At 43.1% G+C, this 20,884-nt stretch overlaps 3 non-coding genes across 3 annotated transcripts; 1 reads left to right on the forward strand and 2 right to left on the reverse strand.

The window, feature by feature from the left end:
- Positions 1-293: 293 nt before the first annotated feature.
- On the reverse strand, positions 294-375 carry trnas-uga (transfer RNA serine (anticodon UGA)). Its single transcript has one exon. It is a non-coding gene; the product is annotated as a tRNA-Ser (tRNA).
- A 3,131-nt stretch (positions 376-3,506) lies between these two features.
- Positions 3,507-3,579, forward strand: trnaa-agc (transfer RNA alanine (anticodon AGC)). The gene has a single exon. It is a non-coding gene; the product is annotated as a tRNA-Ala (tRNA).
- A 1,437-nt stretch (positions 3,580-5,016) lies between these two features.
- On the reverse strand, positions 5,017-5,088 carry trnap-ugg (transfer RNA proline (anticodon UGG)). The gene has a single exon. It is a non-coding gene; the product is annotated as a tRNA-Pro (tRNA).
- Positions 5,089-20,884: the final 15,796 nt, after the last annotated feature.

The raw sequence follows: 20,884 nt of genomic DNA on the forward strand, positions 1-20,884 counted from the left end.
GAGATGAGATTTTTCATCTGGTCACCACATGATGAATCATTCTGACTATTGTAGTACCTTGAGATCTGCCTTTCCCAGGTGTTTTGTCCTTAAGGTGAAGCAGTCTCTGCCTCAGGGTGAAACTGGGTTTGAAATGTGCTGGGACGTTTTATCCTTTGCCTCCTCATTGCACACCAGTTGTTCTCGGCCCAGCAATTTTAAAATGACAGTTTTTGGAAGTGTCAGATGGACTGTGCCAGGGTTTGGTCCTCAGACATGGAGGAGCATAAAGTGATCTTGGAGATGAAAAGAACCGTTGTTGGCAGGATTCGAACCTGCGCAAGGAAACCCCAACGGATTTCAAGCCCATCGCCTTAACCACTCGGCCACAACAACCGGCAAAAGGTAACAATGAAGAGTCTGACAACCCAGGTTGGTTTTGTCCATGAGTGCATGGTCTTGTCCAGGTTGTCCTGTCCAGTTTGGTGTTGGTGCTCCTTTACTTGTTTCCATTTCATTCGAAGGTAAATCTGCGCCGACCAGAGTCTCCATTTGACAGACAGCTATCACAGAAAGTTAAGTCAAAGTCAAAATTCCGGAATGAAAAGCAGAAATCTAGAATAAGTCATAAGTCAGACAGCACAAGAGAAGCAGAAAGACTGATGTGAAGCATCAAGGTATCATGCTGAAGGTTAGTTCATACTTTTAGACCTTCCTCACTTTGTGAGGCCTCAAACAGTCTTTATGCTGCTAAATATTGTATTAGACAAATGGAAAAGAATCATTGTTGTGCTAATATCACAGATGGATAGCATCTCCATCACAGTCTAATATAATGTTGTGGTCCAGGTGCTCCTAAAGCTGTCAGAAGATGCCATGTTTCAGTGTCTCCTTGAAGCCTGTGTAGATGAATGTATGGAGAGCAGCAGCAGCTTTGTTGTGACTCACAGCTCTCAGTCCTTGTAAATGATTGGAATGCATGTAGTGCTGTTTATTTCCACATTGTCCGGTTTTGCTGTCCAGGAGACTTACAGGCACACAGGTCAAACAGTAACACTTTGGATTTGTGGGATCAACTCAAACTGCAGCAAACACACAAACAATGTCTCATTGTAGTAAGTTAGTCAATCAGCTACAAGCTGAATGTCTGTCCTGACCTGGACACATACAACTTCTGTCTATGCACACAATTTACAGCCATAATCCCGGTGAAGACAGTTGTGTGTCTTTCCACTCTCGTTGTTGTACAGTAAGACGCATGAGCTCAGGACATTTTCAGCAGTACATTTGCTCTGTTCTAGTTCACCATTTTGTCTGGCTCTCTGCTTATGTTCTGCTTTGAACTGCTTGTTAAACATTTTGTATTTATTAGTTATATTTAACAAGAAAAACGTTTTCTTGGATGTTTTGGATTGATTAGGCTGGAATGAATGGCTTGGAATAGCTGGTGGTCTCCTGGGCAGTGACAGCACGTCTCCAGGTTCTTCAAAGTCCACCTGAAAGCAGGTGAAGAAGTGATTTACAGCAGAGGAGTCAAAAGGCAAGGCAAAAATAATTATGTACAGAGATACAAATACTGGAAGTGCATGAAATGTACATATACACATGTCTGGTTTTATCTTTATCTGTCTTGAACAGGTTAGTCCCTAAAATAATGTGTTCAAATAAGGTTTAGCTGAAAATATTCCAAATACAAACATCCAAACATTTGCAATGTATATGCTGCACTAATCTCAAACATTCTGTTCAGAAATAAACAAATGCATTTTCATTTCACAGTCACACATGTAACCAACTTAACCTCATAACTTCATATAAGCGTACTTACTCTCTGGTTATGAGTCTAGCTTTAAGGTAACACAGACAACATGAAATTAGCGTCTGTTAGCAACATGCTATTACGTGTTTCTCTCACTTTGTGAACACTCAGAAAACATAAACAAATCTAACAACACTGTCTGCAGTCACTTAAGATACTAACGGAACAGATCTGATCACTGACAGGTGAGCTGAATAACACTGATGACCTGGTTACCATGGTAACTGTCAGTGGCTGGATATATGAGGCAGCAAGAGAACATTTGTGTGTCTAACATGGACTGAGGGTCATGGTCTGGGTACTTCCTGGTTGTTGTTGTTGGTCTTTTTCTCCTTCTTTGTGTGTGAGTGAAGGGGTGAATGTTTACTGCTGTATTAGCTGCAGTACATATTCATGAAAGGATCTGATTCTTCAGCATTGAGCTGTGTGAGTGCTGCTATTAAGGAAATCAGAGTTAAACAGTGAGAGCAGAAATCCCCCAGAGGGCTGGACCTGACTGCTGTCCTGATAAAGACATGAGCAGAGACATGAGGAGGACTGTCTGGAGGACACACAGAGTGGACATGGGTCACAGAGTGCTGCTGCTGTTTGTGTCTCTGCAGCATGGGCAGCTGCTCCTGCTCCACTCGTCACCGGCTGATTGTTCACACCTGTGATCAGTCATCAGCCAATCCTGCTGCAGCTTCCATCTAGTATATGTGTCCAATGGAAGCTGAGCAACATGTCAGCTACACACATAGAAACACTACACATAGTTTGTCATATAAATAACATGGATTGAATCATGTTGTACAGTCAATGGAAACAAAAAGCACTGAGAGTGGTGCTGGTAGTGCAGCAGTGGATGGAGGCTGAAGTGCTGCCACCTAGTGTCAATATTTGGTATTAACTCTGACTACATATTCCACCTTTAACTCTCTGCCATATATACTGTGCCATGTGTGAAGTGATAATAAAATGTGAATGTGAATTTATTGTAAAGAACTTTACTTATTATCCCTGTTATAAGTGAGCAGTGTGGGGGCCTGTTCTGTCTGGGGCCTGTTCTTTGCTGTCACTCAGGGGGCCTGTTCTGTCTTTGTTTCTATGGTGACCCCACAGGCTGCAACAAAACACCACTACAGGTGCTGGTCATATAATTAGAATATCATCAGAAGGTTGATTTATTTCAGTAATTCCATTCAAAAAGTGAAAGCTGTATAATGCAAACATTCATTCCACACAGACTGAAATATTTCAAGTGTTTATTTCTTTTAATTTTGATGGTTATAACGACAACCAATGAAAACCCACATTCAGTATCTAGGAAATATGTGAAAAGGTTCAATATTGAAGACACCTGGAGCCACTCTAACCAGATAATGAACTCAAAACACCTGCAAAGGCCTTTAAATGGTCTCAGTCTAGTTCTGTAGGCTGCACAACCACAGGAAGACTGCTGACTTGACAGTTGCCCAAAAGACGACCATTGACACCTTGCACAAGGAGGGCAAGACACAAAGAGGCTGGCTGTTCACAGAGCTCTGTCCAAGCACATTAACAGAGAGGGAAGGGGAGTACAAGCAAGAGGGAGTACAAAGTGTTCTGCCCAAACAGGGACTTGAACCCTGGACCCTCAGATTAAAAGTCTGATGCTTCCAATACTTCACTAGTACACTTCATGTAGTGCAGTGAGTCCTGATTGACTTGCAATTGACACTTTATACAAGGGGGATTAGCTCAAATGGTAGAGCGCTCGCTTAGCATGCGAGAGGTAGCGGGATCGATGCCCGCATCCTCCAGCCTGCATTTTAAGAGGGAGGGTGTAGCTGGATGGATGAGGATGGATGGATAATGTAGTGGACTCCCACCCAGCAGATCAAGTCCCAGAGGTTACAGCATCATTTATTAGCTGAGTTTCCCCTCAGGGAAGCTGCGGTTTACAAGCTGTTTACAGAGAGAAGCAAGAAAACAACAGTCAGCATCATCTTCCATAAAAACACATGACAATAACATGTGAGACAGAGAGTTTATGATCAGTGCTCCCCCTGCTGGTTAGGACATATGATGACATTTAAATGTACCGGTCAAAAGTCACTCAGTGGTTTGTCTTTGTTTTTATGACTTTCTACATTGTAGATTCATCCTGAAGACATCAGAGCTATGAAGGAACACATGTAGAATGATGTAGTGAACAAACAGTGTTAAACCAAGCAGAATATGTTTGATGTTTGACATTCTTCCAAGCAGCCAGCTTTTGCTTTGATGACAGCTTTGCACACTCTTTGCATTCTCTCAATCTGAACTGAACCACCAATGCTGTGCAATGCTGACATCTAGTGGTGGAATCGCAGGCTGCAGCTTCCTCATTCCAAAATCAATCCCTCCTCCACATAAAGTCAGAAGTTCTAAATGTGAGTCATTAAATGAGAGGTTCCAGCAGAAGCAGTCTTTGATGATACTGATTGGACTTGATGAGGAAAGACACACACCTGTCTGTATAAGACCTTACAGCTCACAGTGCAGGTCACATACTGGGTGATGACATCCTCCTGCAGGTGTTACTGTGGAACAACTGCTCTGGATTGGGATGAGTCTGAATCATTGACAGTAAAAACTATGGACAGAGCTTCCGTGACATCACCCGTTTGTTTCTGAAGAGCGGTTTTGAGTCTCAGTGGGAGGTTCCGGGACGTGATGACCGCCGCCATGTTGGCAGCGCCACGTCAACTAAAACTCCAAATATGAACGAGGGGGAGGGGGAGCACGAGCGGGGTTTAGGGGGGCTGGCGATCGTGGAAGCAGGAAACTCACGCTGTGATACGTCAACTGTCTGTCACTCAAGCGGCAACGCCCATAATTAGGCGTAATTTTAAGTCCGAATACAATTGAAACGAGTGAGTTGTAAAAAAATTCACTCCCCGTACGATTGACACTAGAAGGGAACCTATCATCTGAGACCACAGCGATTTTTTGTACCAGGCTGTAAACATGTTCTTTTCTGCTGTGAAATCGGCCATTTTAACATGGGAGTCTATGGGAAATTACTCGCTTTTGGAGCCAACCCCCAGCTGTTGCAGCGTGAATTACAAGTTTTGACACTTCCGCATGGGCTTCCAGTTTGAGCCCCGAAGGTTGCCGCTTGGTCTGAATAGAACTTTGTTCTTTGGTAGTTAGAGAGGAACTGAAAAGAGTCAACAACAAGGAGTTGGTCTCCAATGGAATACAGGTAAACATCAGGGCTCGTCCGGGATTTGAACCCGGGACCTCTCGCACCCAAAGCGAGAATCATACCCCTAGACCAACGAGCCATGTGCGACCTCTTTTTTTTTCATGTGTCAGTCGGTGGAAGAACAACGCAAAGCACATGTTCTTCTTAGTTTGACATTGGTAAAGATATGAACAAAGATTTCTTCTGTGTCAACAAAGATTGAACACTTTGCATATCACTGTCCTCCACGAGGAGACTGTCCTCCACGAGGAGACTGTCCTCCACGAGGAGACTGTCCTCCATGTCTAGATAAGGCTTGCTGTCTAGCAGCTGGGAGAAATGTCTTTTTGTGGCTGTGGCATTAGCTCAACATTGAATCATAAAGTTTATTTGTTGCATAACAGGAAGTGGTCTTGTATTAGGGTGTGACCCTCCTGAGTAGCAGAACCTCTCCTTTATAGGGGCTGTCTTGATAACTGCCTCTCATTTCCACCTGTTGTCTGTTCCATTTGCACAACAGCAGCTGAAACTGATTCACATCAGTGTTGATCCTAACTGGACAGGCTGGTTTCACAGTCTTTCCTCATTCTTTTATCTTTTTACCTTGTTGTTGCCTAGGTAAGTGCAGAGTTCATGCACATCACCACCTGCTTGTCCTGGAGTTCATGTCTTACCTTGACTCTGAAAAGAAGTTGTTCTGCCAGAAAGGAGGAGCAGCAAATTCTGGCTGCCACTAACCAGGGGTGTGTATAATTATTAGCATAGTAATTGATGCCTCAGTAGCTGTGGATACACACTACAATGTTATTTACATTTAAAACATCCTTCATTGCAAATATTTGAAAACCACATTACATTAAATATTGCGAAAACCTTTATTTTGGGGCAAACATTAATAATAGGTGACTGTGTGGAGTTTGCACGTTCTCCCTGTGCCTGCGTGGGTTCTCTCCGGGTGCTCCGGCTTCCTCCCACATTCTAAAGATGTGCCAGGTTAATTGGTCACTCTAAATTGCCCGTAGGTGAATGGTTGTCTGTCTGTGTGCTCCCCTGCGATCAGACCCCGCCTCTCACCCAAAGCTAGCTGGGATAGGCTCCAGCCCCCTGTGACTCTGCACTGCAGGGGCAGCAAAGAAAAATTCAGCCTCTTTTTACAGTGATGTGTTTTATACAGTGTATTTACTGTTGTGCTCTCCAGAGCAGCACCAGCACCATGGTGGTTCAGCCTTATTTCCAGCCCCCACAAGTACATATAATGTAGTGGCAACTGAAACATATGAAAGAGAGTCCTGTCATCGTGGCATGACGGAAACATGGCTGTGGCAGCCATCACACAATCTAATCTGTTATCTCATGGAGAGCTGTAAGCCCTGCATGAAGGAGGGCTGCAATGAGCTTGATAAACCTGCCTCCCTGTTGAGCTCCCTGGCTGACCTGAGGGAGACAGAGGGATTTATCACTGTGCAGGGCAAAGTGGCACTTTGACTTTGCTTTGGTATGAAATGTGTTTATTATAGAAATGTGACCACCATGTGTTTCAGATTACTCCAGTAAAAATGGTGCCCTCTGGAAGAGACACTGTTCCCATGGGGGAATGGCTTCTATTGCTGCAGAGATAAAACCTGAAATACCTCCGATTAAATGCAGCATCAATTTACAGACATTTCCTAGTTTTCTACAGGACGCTCATAGACAGCAGGTTGTAATGTGGAGGGAAGCAGCAGCATCGCCCATTGAGGTGAGGCAATTAAAACTAACCCACCTCAAATACAGAACATCTCAGTACAGTGGAAAACTTCACACCAATCAATGTACAAACTGAGGTAGGCCCACAGCATTCTCATCTTCACAGGACCATTTGACTTCCTGTCCGGTTACTGCTGAACAGACAATTGTTAGGTTTTTGTTTGAGGCGTGAACCCAAAAGCAGACTGTAGACCAGACATGCCCAATGTCCGGTTCCAAAAATAACCCACAATAGGTGAAATCCGTTAAGTAGTTAGCTTTATTTTTTTACAATTATTCTAGATGTTTTAAGGCTGTAAACCACTCACTACACACTTTATACTCCTTTCTCAGACAGGCATTAACATGTTCACATTTTCTCTCTTGTTTAAACTTTCGTAGAAAAATAAGTCCAGTGTTATAAAAAGAATCCAAAGATGAAAACCTGTTTTCAGTATTCTGCACTGTACAGGAGACACGGCACGGAGGAGATTGATTGACACTGGTCTACAGACTATCCGGATGCAGAACACAATGCACTGTAAAAACAAATAAAAATCTACGAAAGTGCAAGAGGTGAACCGGGTTATAGCGAGGGACCACTGTAATGCAAATATGTTATTTGTTGATTTGTTAATAAAGTTTCGATTTAAATTTCACAACATAATTTATTTGCATTCAATTTATTTTTTTGTTTTTTAACCATCATTTAATCCAAGTCATGAGGCAGAATCAGAAGCCTAGATATCAGAGGCATAATACAAAGGTCCCATCCCAAAGCAGAATCTAGTCTGAAGACCCAGACTTCACCCATAAGGTCTGCATCATCCACAGAAACATCAAATCAGCTCATCACCTTAAAAATACAGGGCCAGATCCACCAATCATTATAGGAAAAACCACATTAAATCTGGCCAATTTCATTAAACCAGCATCCCCCACTGACTACACAGTTGTTGCTAGAAGGTAATGCTAAAAATTGGGAACATACTGCAACTCATACAACACTATGAGGAAAGCATGAATAATGAGATTCAAGATCTCTCAGAGTTCCCTAACCAAGACTGGGAGGGGATTGCCACTGCCTGGGCCAAGAAAAACTTGGGCCACAAAACTTGGACTGAAACCAGAGACTATAACAGAGACCAAGTCCTTTCTGAGTCCAACTTAACAACACAGGTTCCTCCCCAGACCCAGCATGGCACACACCTCCAGAGGGCTGCCCCCACACGGAGGACCACATGCTCCACCACACCTGTACCTCACTTCTTCCACCTCCTCAGACCACTACCACAACTACAGCCACAATAACTGTGGGAGAGGGGGACAGGGCTGCTCTCCAGTCCAGTCCACCCAGAACATTTGAAACCCTTCCTCCTCCTCTGTTTCCTGGCGTCCCTCATCCTCTCTTCTCCTCTCACCAGGACCCACTGATGCATGCTAAACCCTGGAGGGAGCAGAGAATCAGCAGCAGACACATACAAGTGAAGGTCACAAATGAAAGTGGAGCACAGCAAAGCAGCTTCACTGAGAACAGTGAGCTGGCACAGGATCCCTCCTCTCAACCTCCACTTCAGGGAGACCACTGCTTCCCAGATGATCATCACTCAACCAGCATAGGACCGCCTGGAAGATAATCAGCCACCTATGACTCCACTAATGATGACAACCACACCAACCCCTTCCAGAGCCAAGAAATACAGGTGGACAGCTACCCAGGAGCCACTTTCCACCACGCCGAGGCCATCCTAAGGAAGGCTGCCATGACCACAGACATTAAAACATTTATTCTTTCTTTTGGCCTTAACAACAGGAAACAGAAAACCAGATCCACCACAATTAAACAGCTGCAAGGGACTCTCAGAGTAGCCAGAAACAGGTTTCCAAATGCTACTGTTCTGGTACCCATTATTAACCTTTCTACTGCTCTTCCCAAACAGGACCAGCTCAACATGCAAATTTTGAACAGCTACATTGCAAAAAACTGTGATTTCATCCCACAGCCGCCTACTAAGGATTTTGAGACAAAATCCATTGGCAGGACAATGCACAGTGAAGTTATAAGGAGTTGATGTTTAATGGCGAAGGGTTGACAGCTACAACTTCACTACAACTAATTGTTGAATTAAGGATATGATGTAAAAGTGTTACCATTTTATGGATCAGGTTTACACAGATTTACATGTCGCATGGCAAAGACTACTGCTTCTCCAAGTCAGCGAAGAGGAGGATGGCGGAGCAACGTACTGAGGTTGTCACACCACAGTACCGGCAGGAGTCTGGTGTGGCTGTTGCATTTCTGTTGGTGTCAGCACTTTTCTATGTGTTTGCATTTGCAAATACAGCTCCTCTTACTATGTAGAGGAGCAGCGACATGTTAGGTCTCCAGGTTCAGCAATTTTGGAACAACTTCTGACACAAAGAGCCAGACTGCGTCGATGAGGCTTCTGATTGGCTTGCAGGCTTTCTCCTCCGCCACCCACAGGCTTGGCGTAGTTATGATCGCTCTTGGGAGCATATTTATACGGGTTAATGTAAACATGTGCACAATGTTATTTTGGAAAACGGAGGGAAGGAAATATTTGTTTTTCAAAATACCCGGCTATGTGTCAACAGGGTCTAAGACAGGAACAAAGAGGACACACAGAGTGGGACACAGACACACTGACCAAGGACCAGGAGAAGCTCGGGGATTATATACACAAGGACACAGGTGAGAACAATCAGGGCGGGGCAGCCAATCAACATGGAGGAACAACAAGAAGAAGCATTTCGGAGTGCGCATTTTAAGGCCGCTTACGTCACAAAGCTGCACGAAGGCTGTCTCTATTTGCCAAAATTTGGAGGGTCCTTCAAATGCGGCCTCCAAATGCGTCTTCCTTTTGCCTGAATTCGGAGGATGCATCGCTACCATCCTTCGTGGCCTTACATATCCCAAGATGCTTTGTGGGCCTATTTTTTTCAACAGTACAATGACGGACCAAGCGAGCGGCACCGGCAGTAGTGCCGAATTCACATTTAAATGTAAGTGAAGAGAAGTAGTTTGAAGGATTTTTAAAATGCTAGTAGTGATAGCGGCATTAAAAAAATGATAGTTTTATATTTAAAAACATTACGTCCTGTTGCTACGAGGCGCTGTAAACGTAAACTAAACCATTTACTGTAGTATAGTATAAAGCATAGTTCACTTGAGGAGCAATATTATCGTTATTAGATCAAATGGTAATTTGCCTGTTGACAATTGACCATCTCTTTACAGGAGCTAAAAACACAGCCATCCTCAGCTGGAGGTAACTGTTGAGTGATAAACCTGATGCCACACACGTGAAGCTTCACATATCTGTGATAGTGTGATCTTGTGTGTTTACCTGTTGTCTTTTGCTTTTCTTTTGTTCAGAACAATGCTGCAAAGAATGGGCCTGGAGGGCACAGTGGAGCCCCAACAGGCCAAAAAAAATGGGACAACTAGAAGAAGAAATAATGTGCAGGTTTGGATAATGATAGGGAAACTACATATGTTGCATATGTTGTCCATAACTGTTCCAAAGTAGTTAAAATGCTCTGTTGTTCTCGGTGTGGTCATATAGCCTACACCTTAAAAACACAGTCCTTGTGCCGGTCCTGTTGGCATCAAGCCTTCATCAGAAAATCAGATCAGATCAGATCTTTGTTTCTGCATCACCCATTTCAGAGAGCACATTAAACTCATAAAAATATATATTTTATTATATATATATTTTATATATATATATTTTGAAAGGATTTGATTCTTCAGCATTGAGCTGTGTGAGTGCTGCTATCAGGAAATCAGAGTTAAACAGTGAGAGCAGAAATACCCCAGAGGGCTGGACCTGACTGCTGTCCTGATAAAGACATGAGCAGAGACATGAGGAGGACTGTCTGGAGGACACACAGAGTGGACATGGGTCACAGAGTGCTGCTGCTGTTTGTGTCTCTGCAGCATGGGCAGCTGCTCCTGCTCCACTCGTCACCGGCTGATTGTTCACACCTGTGATCAGTCATCAGCCAATCCTGCTGCAGCTTCCATCTAGTATATGTGTCCAATGGAAGCTGAGCAACATGTCAGCTACACACATAGAAACACTACACATAGTTTGTCAGCATGTATTATAACAATCCCCTTTTCCTCCTTCACCCGCTATCAGCAGGAAGGTTCTCCCTTTTGAGCCGGGTCCTGCTCAAAGTTTCTTCTAGTTAAAAGGGTTTTTTCTTGCCACTGTAACCCAGGTTATTTGTACTTATGATGTATTTCTTTTTTTCTTTCTTTTTTTTCATTACGTACATTTTCCGAGTGTGCCTTGAACGCAGCACTGGCGAGCTTCCCGACAGGCATGGCCGGTGTTCCAGTTTAACTGGTGATCAAGTTGTCTGGTGATATATGTTTATATTCCATGTAACCAGATGTGCTTGGTGATGGCCTCCGCAGATTCGTCACAATCCGAGACCACTCCTATGCTGTGTGGCCGTCAAATGTTGCAAGATATAGATATCCACATTGAATAAAAACAGCCGTCCTGTCCATGCCATGCACAGAAAATAAAAGCTTGCGTCACTGCATGGCCACCCCTAGACATTGCATGTAATCGTTTGTAGTGAGGTTATAGGCTACTTTGTAGGCAGGATGTTCAAACAGAATTTGTTCCAAATGTTTTCTAATTACAAGGATCAAGGGTAAACCTGTGGTAAAATAACCATGGTGCTACAAGTCCTGCTGATAAGCCCTCAACCAATAACTATCTGTGTGCATTAAAAGCCTAAATAAGCCGTGTTCGATTACACTATTGAACCACACACACATTCAGCCAGATGAACCTTTCAAAATAATGTTTATTGTTGTAATGATAGCTTCCATGTTACAAACACACTACACAATAAAATGTGGCATCCACAGGGGGTTGACCTATGCAGTCCCAGTGGAACCACCTCCCACACAGTGTACACTCGATCTAAGAGAAAAAAACATGCATGACTGTTCCACAATCAATATCTTAAATTCCATTTAGAAGTGTAGAAGAATGTCCTTACCCATTTAGCATGTGCGTCATGCGTACCACACATTTGACACAGTTCAGAGAGATCATCTGTTGATGAGAGATATTGATTATATTTCCTGAAATAAACACCTGTAATACGATATAAACCAACCTGTTTCATTGAGTAGCCTTTGGGCTATTTCCATTCGCTATTGTGTGATTTGCTCCTCAGAAAAGGGTTCATTCAGCACCTCTTGGCCCAAAATCATATCTGCCAACGTAAACAAATATGTAGATGTAGGACCATTAACTAGGTCAGTATAAGTTGTATATAAACAGATGACAACACATCCGCTTACTTTACACACAACCCCACAGGAAGTTGCATCCTGCTGACTTGGATGAGCAACTGTACTACAAGCCCAGCAGCAGTTCAGGCCTCGTTGTCTCATGAAAGCCCTGTTTAGCAGAAAGTAAATACCGGTACTCTGTTAAAGTTGTTTTCACAGCCAAGTCATTAAATGCTCCTTGTAGTTTTCCCCACCTGTTTACATCACTGCCTTGTTTCAGTTCTGCTGTCTGAGCACCAAATGGATCCAGATAGACAGTGCATTTCTTGTGGGTAAATAATCTAGAAAATAGCAATCCATCACAATCTAATAATAATCAACATGTACATTCTAATTGAGAACAGAAAAAACTCCTTACAGCCAATGTCCAATGGTTGTTATCACAAACTGCTCCCATAATAACATCATACTCTGCTGGATTAACCTGCGATTTTGCCATACAGAACAGGAACTGTGAATGACTCCTTGTTGCCCACAGTGTGATAAAAGGCACAATCACTTACCTTCCTATGTCCTTTTATTTTCCCCTGCCAAATTGCAGTCATTTGAAAGGAATCGATCAATGTTTGTTTTAACTTTTTAAAAACAACTGTCAGGTATGCGTTAATAATCTGTAATGAAATTAAATAGTAATATAATTAAATAGTTCCACAAAACATACAACTTCTCCAAGGCCAAGTTTTTTTGCTTACCTCGCTTTCTACAAGTTTACCGGGCCCAAGGTGTTCCTTTAGGTTTTGGGTAAACAATTTATATTGGCCAATCTTACTCCATAAAATGTCTGGCTTTTTCCCAGCCCAAATTTTATTTACTACTGTAGAAAGAACGTAAAAATACTTGTAATGACAGACATCTGCACAGACAAAATACTGAAAGTCCATAATTACCAGTTTCCACTGAATCCGGTTGTATTGCTGACAGCAGTAGAGTAGTAGCAGCAGAGCCAGATGGTAGAGGAGCAGGGCTTGATGATGGAGGAGCAGGGCTAGGTGACAGAGGAGGTGAAGGGCTAGGTGGTGTTAGAGTAGGGCTAGATGACGGAGGAGGTGAAGGGCTAGGTGGCGGTGGAGCAGAGGTAGAGGGTATGGGAGCAGGTGAGTTGTATGGGGAGGAAATAGTGGATGGTGATGCTGAAAGTGTGGATAAGGAAGGCCATTTGTGGGGGATGCGGGGTGTGGGCTGTGTGTATTTGGTAAGGTGGTCAATGTTGACTTTATGCACCACCTTGTTCCTGTGGGAGATCAGGTCAGCACTTTTCCCTTCAATTTTTATGATGGTGAAGGGCCCAAGGAGTGATGTTTCTAGTTTTCCTCCCTTTCTTTGCTCCTGACGGCCGTTTTGCCTCCTGCCTTGTCTCCTTCCTCTTCTGCTTCACTTAAGCCCTGACCCTCTCAGTGTTTTCCAGGGCAACTGCATAATTTTTTTTAAGTGTTTTTAGTCCTGCAGATAGTGTTTCATGCCCCAACACATTGTCCACGATGCTATCAGTTACCTGAGAGGAAATATATCACAATGTTGGTAAACCAGATTGATGGATTACTGTACCATGCACCACATACATGTATTGAGAACACACCTAATACTCTTCTGGAATCTCAGTAGGATATCTCTTCTCCCTACCAAACATTAGACAATAAGGCGAGAACTGAATTGTCAGTTTTTTTTTTTGTTCTCAGGGCAAACATTGTGGACTGCAGGTGGCTGTCCCAAGTCTCAGGTTTCTCCCCAACTAGTTTATTCAAAGTCCTGTAAGATCAAAGATAAACACAGTTACAGGATTGCAAAAAGTAACACAAAATCCACAAACATTATAAAACCATACCTTTGAATGGTCCCAGTCATTTTCTCTACCAAGCCATTGGTCTGGGGGTGGTAGGGTGAACACAAGCTTCTCTTTATTCCCAGCTTGTCACAGATCTTATAGTTTATCTGGATTAACAATAATAATACTGAGACAAAACTTATCATTGAAAATAGGGGCAGATAACAAGTGGTATTACCTGATTGACAAATTCACGTCCTTGGTCGGTTAAAAGCCTTTTTGGGGCACAAAATTTATAAAAGAAGTCCATAATACAGTAAACAACATCCACTGCTCCTTTGGTCTTCAGTGGATACGCCTCTCACAAATGTACTGGTGGCCCTTCTTTGTTGGTGTGAGCTTGCCAATAAGGTCCATGCCCAGTAGTCCCAGTGGCTCAGTTATCTTAAACATAAAAAAGTCTAGTTATGGACATGGCTTCAATTGGAAATATGTTAAATGTTTTAATGCAGTCACCTCAATGGGGATGTATGCCTTCTTTATTTTCGTAGTGTTTCTTCCGGCCTGGCATTCAGGACACTCAAATATCTACAATAATTTAAGTATGGGGTGAATGAAAATCACCAAAAATTACCATGCACAGATTAAAAAAAAAAGTAACCCATTTCCGTATGTCTTTTTCCATACCAGGCCAGTAATATCTACGTGCAATAGCATCATAGGTTTTCTCCATCCCACAATGGCCACCATGCTCACTAGCATGCAAATCCTGGAACACCTGGTTTGCTTCTTCAGGTGACTTAACAACTTTTGCAAGGTGTTCTCCCTGCTTTCGTCTTCGGCGAATATAGTGGAGCTGCTCATCTAATGATGATTCCGTTTATTTTTTTAATGAAATTGTAATTTACAATAGAAAATAAAACAATAGTTACCACTTACCCTTAATTAAGTAATTTTCACACCTTCTCCGGATAATGAACCGGCTCTTTGCCGAAGAGCCCACAGGATAAGCATTATGTCTCAGAAACCTTTCAATTTCCTGAACCATTTGGGGATTCATTTTTCCCTTCCTACACTCTCGAATTCTTACCTCAAGAAACTACTGCACTTACCTCTGACTATATCTTACCTCAACAAACTGCACTTACCTATGTCTTGTGTTTTACTAATCTACTTTTAACTATCTGTGTTCTCAACTAAATTGCTGTTTCTCTTTCTCTCTCTTTCTCAAATCCACTAAACTAACCAAGTAGGCAATCATGGTTTACATATATATATATATATATATACCTTTTGCCATCTGTACCTTACAAGGTGGAACTTGTTGGGGAAATTGCACACAGATAGTTATTGGTTGAGGTCAGCAGGACTTGTAGCACCATGGTTGTTTTACCACAGGTTTACCCTTGATCCTTGTAATTAGAAAACCTTTGGAACAAATTCTGTTTGAACACCCTGCCTACAAAGTAGCCTATAACCTCACTACAAACAAATACATGCAATGTCTAGGGGTGGCCATGCAGTGACGCAAGCTTTTATTTTGAAAGGTGCATCTGGCTTAATGTGTGTGTGTGTGGCTCCGTAGCGTAATCAAACACAGCTTATTTAGGATTTTAATGATTACATCGAAGGCGCTATGACCATGCCTGTGTGTTCTTTACATCACCTGAGTTTTTCATGTGTAAGAGTTGTACATGTACATGGACTCTTACATGGAGTCAGACCATGTTAAGTTGTCACAACATCAAGCTGTGACTACAGCCAACATTCATGTGTAACATTCACCCTTGTTCATGAAGCACTCTGTGACGTAGCAAGATGGCGCTAGGGTGTTCTGCTGCTGGCAGTCTGTCGCTGTGCTCTGTGTTTTTCATGTGGATACTGCTTTACCTGTGCTGTCAAGAGGTGTTCTCGCTTCTCACATATGATCGGCAAACTCTGCTTGAGGTCGGATGCTTCTGCAATCAGCTTAAAACTGACCCCGTGACTAGCTCTCCTCCGTTCCTTGAGGAAATACCGGCCTTCCTGAGGCGCCCTCCTGTGTATCCCACCCGCAAGAAACGCCGAAGGAGACGGGGGAAACGCGGTGGCGTCCGGGTGAGGATCGAGGCTCTCCTGAGATCTGCTCGTGTGCCTGGTCGTGATCTGCTTTTGCTGGATGATCCTGCTTTACAATCACTGGCGATCAGGGCCCGATGGATCCGACCGGTGTTCCCGGAGGTCGACAGCTACGACGGCGTCGGCTGTTTGGTGGACCCCGCTCAGCTGCTGCTGCCTCCTGCCAGCCGGCGGCCACGAACAGGTAGACGTGGTGTGGATCATCAGAATTTCCGCTCACTGAAGCTTGCTTCGCCCTCGACTGGCACTCTTAATTTAAATCTGGCGCTGCTGAATGTGAGGTCCGTCACCAACAAAACTTTTCTCCTGAACGACTTCTTTACCTCGCGTAAACTGGATTTTATGTTCCTGACGGAAACTTGGCTACGTGAAGGAGAACTGGTACCTTTCTCGGAGCTGCTCCCCACTGGATGTAATTACTTTAACTCCCCACATACCACTGGCAAAGGAGGAGGACTGGTTTCGATATTTAAATCCTCATTCCACTGCCAACAATCTCCGGCTGTCAGCTACTCCAGCTTTGAGCTGCAACTCTTCGAGGTAAAGCTCCCCGTGACTGTTCTCTGTGCGGTGGTCTATCAGCCACCAAAAATTAACAAAGACTTTGTTCGGGACTTTGCGGACTTTGTGTCGGGTGTCACTCGGGTGTCATATGATCACTTTCTGATTGTTGGTGATTTTAATGTGCATGTCTGCTGTGAGAGCAGACCTCTGGTCAGAGACTTTCTGAGTGCCATTGACTCTTTTAATCTCACGCAGTCCGTTTTGGTGCCGACACTAGAGAAAGGCCACATTCTGGATCTTGTGTTGTCATATGGGCTGGATGTACAGATAACTGAAATCGGACACTCCCTCTTATCTGACCATATACCTGTGTTATTCTCCCTCTCTGTGCCTGCACCCAGCACCATGAACACCGCTCCCGTTCGCCGTCTCCGTGTTTTTAACCCCTCAACTCCCCAGCGGTTTACCACTGCTTTTAAAAACTCCTTTCTATATTCCCTTGATCTTAGCAGCCACAGTGTGGATGATTGTGTAATGATGTTTGATTCACTTTGCTCTGAGATTTTGGATTCAATCGCACCCATGACTCTCAAGCCTGTAAGGCTGCAGAAACAGCCTTGGCTCAACGAGTCCACTCGTGTGCTCAGACGCGCATCTAGGCAGGCAGAGAGGAGATGGAAAAAGGACAAACTTAAAATTTCGTGGGATCTCCTCCAAAACGATCTCACATCATACCAGCAGGCTGTTAAAGCTGCAAAGATAGAATATTTTTCCGCACTTGTGTCTGCAAATGCTCATAAGCCTCAGGTTCTTTTTAATGTGTTTGATCCTCTGGTGAATCCATGTGATGCTGTCTGTATTGAGCTGTCTCCTACTCTGTGCGAGGCTTTTAAGCAATTTTTTATTGATAAAATTTTAGCATTTGGACACCCGCTCTCTCAGTCTGCCCAGGACCCCTCAGCTCTTTCTCCCAGCTCCGCTGTCTTTGACAAATTTGAGCCTGTCTCACTATCTCACCTCACTGAGATTGTTAAAAATTTACGGCCTGCCACTTGCCAATCTGACAGCATTCCATCATGTCTTTTTAAAGAGGTCTTCTGCACAGTTGACACTTTTAGCTTACAATTTATAAATCTGTGTCTGAGCTCTGGATCTGTTCCATCCTCTTTTAAACATGCCACGGTGCAGCCTCTTTTAAAAAAGAAAGGCCTAGACCCCTCGGTTTTAACCAATTTTAGACCAATTTCCAAGCTCCCTTTTATCTCAAAGGTTTTAGAGAAAGCTGTTCTTACTCAAATCCAAGAATTTTTAAAAACAGCAAATGTCTGTGAACCGTTTCAATCTAGTTTTAGGCCTCTCCACAGCACTGAAACTGCTCTTTTAAAAGTTTTTAATGATCTCTTGCTCACCCGTGACTCTGGCAACTGTGCCATTTTAATTCTCCTCGACCTGACAGCGGCCTTTGACATGGTAGATGATAGGATTCTCTTGGCTCGCTTAGAGCACCGTGTTGGCATAAAAGGCACTGCCCTAAAGTGGTTTGAATCGTATCTAACAGACAGATCCTTTTCAGTTCAGATAGGGCAGTTTTCTTCTTCAGTGGCCCCTCTGACCTGCGGGGTGCCCCAGGGGTCGGTTCTGGGCCCGCTGTTGTTCTCTCTCTACATGCTACCCCTGGGGTCCATATTCAGGAAGCACAGCATCCCCTTCCATTGTTTTGCTGACGACGTGCAGGTGTATTTGCCGCTTAGAGTTTCTGCCAAAGATTCCCTCCAATCACTGCTAAACTGCATGAGTGATATTAAGAAATGGATGGACCTAAACTTTCTAAAATTAAACGAAAACAAAACTGAGATTGTCTTGTTTGGTCGCCCCGACCTAGTCCAGGTCCTTGCCAGCTCCCTTGGCCCACTGGCGCCAAACATACAAACTCATACAAGGAATCTCAGGGTGATTATGGATGGTGCTTTTAAATTGGACAAGCAGGTGAGCTCAGTGGTCAAGTCTAGCTTCTTTCAACTAAGGCTTATTGCTAAGGTAAAGCCATACCTTAGTCAGAGTGACTTAGAGAAAGTCATCCACGCTTTTATAACCTCTCCCTTAAACTACTGTAACTCCCTGTATATTGGAATTGGACAGTCAGAGCTTCACCGTTTGCAGCTGGTCCAAAACGCAGCGGCTCGCCTTCTCACCGGGACAAAAAAGCACGAGCACATCACGTTAGTGCTTTCCTCACTTCACTGGCTACCGGTGAAGCACAGAATTGATTTTAAGATTCTTTTATTAGTTTTTAAGTGCTTGCATGGGCTGGCCCCAGATTATTTATCAGACCTCCTGGTATTGCATCGGCCCTCCAGAGCTCTTAGGTCTGCTAACCAAATGGCTCTGGAGGTCCCCCGATCCCTTTTAAAAACTAGGTGACCGGGCCTTCTCAGTCATGGCTCCCACTCTGTGGAACACTCTGCCTCTAGCTGTGCGGTCGGCAAATGGCCTCACCACTTTTAAATCTCTACTTAAGACTTACTTGTTTACCTCGGCCTCTGCCTGAGTATTGGCAGCTTCTGGGGATTCTATGTTTCATGATTGTATCTTTGTTTTATTGTGTTTTACTGCAGTTCATTTCTTTTATGTATTTTATCAGTTTGAGTTTATTTTATGTATTTTAATGTTAAGCACTTTGGTGGGCGATGCTATGTGCTATATAAATAAAGCTGACATTGACATTGACATTGACGAGCCAACTGATGTAGGTTCGTTGCTGTGGCGTTCATGTGGAATGAGACGTTCACGGACACTGGGAAATTGGAGACTTCATTATGTCGTCACCTAAATGATCTAGTTTAGATGCTTTTCAATGTTTTTTTATATATATTTTTTCTATACATATTTCTTTGTAGCTGAGTTTTATATTTGGATCATTTGCTAGTCATAATAATAAACATTATATGAATGAAGGCCATGAACCTGCATCAGTTGGCTCTTGTCAATGTCAATGTCAATGTCAGCTTTATTTATATAGCACATTTATAAGAGTGTGGTCCTCCTCTGAGGTCGTAGCATTTTCTAGTTTTCTAGTTCATTGAATGGCCCACAAAACTTCCGGTTGATCGAAGGTAGCTCTCACTCCGACGGTCTTCACCCTCGACGCACGTCAGTAGAAGCACGATGACGCGAAGTGCGACATCACATTATAACATCTTTGCAGAGTCTAAAGTGAATTATTTATTATTTATTAAGGACACGAAGGACCTATAATAATAATAATAATAAAATAATTTAAATGTAATTATATGCACTAATTCAAACATGGAGTCGGACACTTGATAATTGAAACAACAATCATTTTTATTGACATAACCAGCAAACTATTTTTATCCAATTATTATTATATTTTGTAATACTCAACAATCATTTTATTATTAACAGAAACTATATACAAATTATGTTTGTAATTATTATGTAGTTATTATGTTAATTAATTGGGGGAAAAAGAAGTGGGTTGGGGGAAAGTCCAACAGCAACGGAAAGGGTGGAGAGTATGAAGGATTTCATTCCACCCTTTGTAACTTCCCATTGCCAAAGAACATTTTTTTTTAAAAGAGTTTTTGGGAACTCTTCCAGTTCCTCGGGCAGGTCTTTAGTCCACACTGCCCGAGGAACAACAAACTCTGTGTTTTGGAGGCTTAATATTGCAATGTCTCCATTGTCTTTAGTGTGGAGTCCCTCCACCTCCACTGCTATGGGTTCCAAGGAATGCTGAAGAAAGGAAATATGAATATTAATTGCTTTGGAAAGCCACACATAGCTTACTTCCTACAGTGAGTACACTCACCTTCACTTCAGTGAAGTGGGTGCTTTGGAGGAAGTAGCCGTAGTCCGGGCTGTACTTCCCCTTAAGTGGCTGATGGTGATGGGGACCCCAATTGACAGTGGGGTCATGACTGCCTCCCTCCAAAATAGGACAGTAACTTCCTGTGTGCCCTATAATGAAAGAGGTTGTTTAGTTCTGAACAGGTGATGAAGCAACTGATGAAGCTGGAGGAGCAGCAGAACATCTTCCAGAATCTCTAAGTCCAGTTGCCTGCTTTAACATCTTTACTGAAAATAACCTGGATCACTAAGAATGTTTATCAACATCAACACTTTACCAAAGTGAGAAATTAATTAAATATGTTAAAGTATCATCAGCTTCCTACCTCCCTCAGCTTTAGTCGCCTCATGGGCACACCTCCACCCTGCTGTCCTTTATACTCCCTCACAGGATGCAGCTAAATGTGACAGAAAAGGGTTAAACTTAAAATATATGATGATGCCAGATATGATGTGAACTCATATGGATGCAAAATCAATATTAAGGTAATGCTTCAGTGAGATTGGCAGGAGGCCATCATAAGAAACTTACAGCTGTGACATGTCCAGATGTGGTAATATACTCAAATTGCT

This window comes from Parambassis ranga, unplaced genomic scaffold, assembly GCF_900634625.1.
Source record: "Parambassis ranga unplaced genomic scaffold, fParRan2.1 scaffold_22_arrow_ctg1, whole genome shotgun sequence".
NCBI lineage: Eukaryota > Metazoa > Chordata > Actinopteri > Ambassidae > Parambassis > Parambassis ranga.